At 37.2% G+C, this 2,827-nt stretch overlaps 1 non-coding gene across 1 annotated transcript; it reads right to left on the bottom strand.

Annotated features, from left to right (window-relative positions):
* Positions 1–2,286: 2,286 nt before the first annotated feature.
* trnar-ccu lies at positions 2,287–2,359 on the bottom strand. Its single transcript has one exon. It is a non-coding gene; the product is annotated as a tRNA-Arg (tRNA).
* Between the last annotated feature and the right edge of the window lie 468 nt (positions 2,360–2,827).

Raw genomic sequence — 2,827 nt, 5'->3', positions numbered from 1 at the left:
CAATAACAAAATAATTTAATCTCTGTGTTCGTGAGAGAACTATTGCCCCAACCAGCTTAAATAGAGGGCAGCGCTACCCTGCTTTGGAAAATCTTATCAGGTAAAAAGACTGCAGATGATATAATAAAGTTCAATTGGCCTTTTCATATATGTTTCCTTCTACTTTCTTACTGACAACTTTCTGCCTCATGCATCAATGTTTAAAAAAAAGCTTACATTAACAATAGCACTTATATTGTTAATATAAGCTTTTTTTCACATTTTCAGCTGGTGGTGTGCCGCGGGATTTTTTCAATGAAAGAAATGTGCCTTGGCTCAAAAAAGGTTGAAAAACACTGACTTAGTTCATAAAGGGAAATACTGAGAGGGAGACATTTAGGTGGAGTAATACTGACATCAAGTGGTGAAAAGAGGGTATTGTCCTTATTATTGTTTTATTGCCTTTTAGTAAAGTGGCCTATTGATGTTGTAAAAGCAAAGCTACATATTAACCTACTGTGTGTCTATAATATCAGTCGGTATCTTTTGCTTTGAAATGACGCTTGGTTCATAATGTAAAATACAGAGTGGGCGAAATGTATATGGTGTTATACCGACATCAAGTGACTAAAAGAGGATATTGCCTTTATTATATTTATGACCTGCTGTAATTGATATTATTATTATATTTAGAGTCCAATTCATGTTTTAATTACAGACCTGCTTATTAGCTTACTGTGTTTCTAATACACAGGTCTAATGCTTTAACCTGACAGTTGGTTCATAATTTGAAATACAGAGTGGAGGACATTTCTTTGTTATACTACTGACATCATGTGGCTAAAAGAGAGTATTACCTGTATTGTATTTCTGCCTTTTTTAAATTATTATATTGAATTTATGTGGAATAATACTGGCACCCAGTGGCTACTTTAGGGTATTGCAATTATTTTTGGTTTTTATCGCTGCTATTATAATTTTTTGCTCTATTGATATTATAAAAGCAACAATACATTTTGTCCTACTGTGTGTCTGTAACATCATATTATTAATGATATTATTATATTTATATATTTATACTTATAATATTCATGTTTTAATAACAGACCTGCATATTAACTTACTGATACACAGCTCTGTATCTAATGCTTTAACCTCACACTTGGTTCATATGTGAGTGGGGACATTTATGTTCTGTAATACTGACATCAAGTGGCTAAAAGAGGGTATTGCCTTTATTATTTTATTGTTTTTCCATAATTGCTATTATTATATTCCATTTATGTTAAATAATACTGACACCCAGTGGCTACTAATGGGTCTTGCCTGTATTGTTTCTATTGCCTACAATTGGTTTTATTGTTATTATTATTTAGTGCCCTATTCATGTTTTATTAACAGACCCACATATAAACCTACTGTGTGTCCATAACATGACACATATAACTAATGATTTAACCAAACACTTTTAAGATATGAAATTCCTGTGGGTGGGGGGTGTTAGGACATTTATGTGGAATAATACTGACAACCAGTGACTACTATAGGGTATTGTGTCAATTATTATTTTTATTGCATTTTACATTATTAATAATAATAATAATATGATGTGCTATAATATGATGTTGTAAAAGCAAAGCTATATATTAGCCTACTGTGTGTCTATAACATTAATCTGAATCTAATGCTTTAACCTGACACTTGATTCATAATGTGAAACACAGAGTGGGGCACTTTTCATGTGGTGTTATACTGACATCAAGTGGCTAAAAGAGGGTATTGCCTTTATTGGATTCAAGAGGTGACAATCTGCCCGGCAGGGCAATAATACAGTACAGGTGACTCTTGAGGATTCTGGGAGGGCATCTGGTCTGTGGTTATAGAGTAGGCGATACCTTTTAGTGAATGACTTAGTCAGTTATTAAAGCTGAGCTTTCAGGACTACTTAGGTCACTGCTTCAGGCACAGACTATACAGGACATGAAAAATCATGACATTTATACAAACCAGCATATGGTAAAAAAAAATATCAATCAGATATTGATGAGCTTCTCAGCCAGGTGCACAGGTTAATATCAAATTAGGAGATGACAATAGTCCAGAGGCAGGTGTAAGAGGGTCTTGAAGTGTCCCCACTGTGTGCAAAACTCAGAACCCCCTTAGCAGCATCAGGGTGATTTTAGCAATGTTCATATTGGGACATAAAGCTTCGGTGCAGAGCGTTGATTCCACATTCAATAGTACTGAATTTTTGCGGATGAATTCCAGTGTAAATGGGTGCAAAATTATTGAAAAAAAGACCCACCTCACCCCAGATGGGACTCGAACCCACAATCCCTGGCTTAGGAGGCCAGTGCCTTATCCATTAGGCCACTGGGGCTTATAGCAGCTCCAGAGTCATTCAATCTTATCTGTTTGTGATATGTTTTGGGTCAGGGCACACAGGCAGATTCAGGGAGATTAGTCCCCGGTGACAAATCGCCTCTTCTTCGTGGGCGACTAATCGCACGCAATTCATTTTCCTGAAGTCACCTGAAGTTGGCTCACTAGGAAACTTCAGTTAGACTTTGAAAAAGGAATTGCGCCGAGTGCCATCCCACTGGCGACTTATCTCCCTGAATCTGCCTGTTTGCCCTGACCCTTAACAGTAGCAGAACTACCGGGAGAACTGGGGGATTTTACCAGCACCAGGGCCTACGACCTCATGGGGCCCACTGGTAGTTGGACGGAAGCTGGGGGACACTGTTTCTCACTGATTAGCCTAATACTGTTAAGGACAATATGGTGCTGGTGTTCGGGCCCCTGTATATATTTGCTCCTGGGCCTCTAAAACTCTAGTTATGTTACT

Source organism: Xenopus laevis, chromosome 3L (assembly GCF_017654675.1).
Source record: "Xenopus laevis strain J_2021 chromosome 3L, Xenopus_laevis_v10.1, whole genome shotgun sequence".
Lineage (NCBI taxonomy): Eukaryota > Metazoa > Chordata > Amphibia > Anura > Pipidae > Xenopus > Xenopus laevis.
The sequence above is the reverse complement of the archived record's forward strand: the minus strand, read 5'-3'. Positions and strand labels throughout refer to the sequence as shown.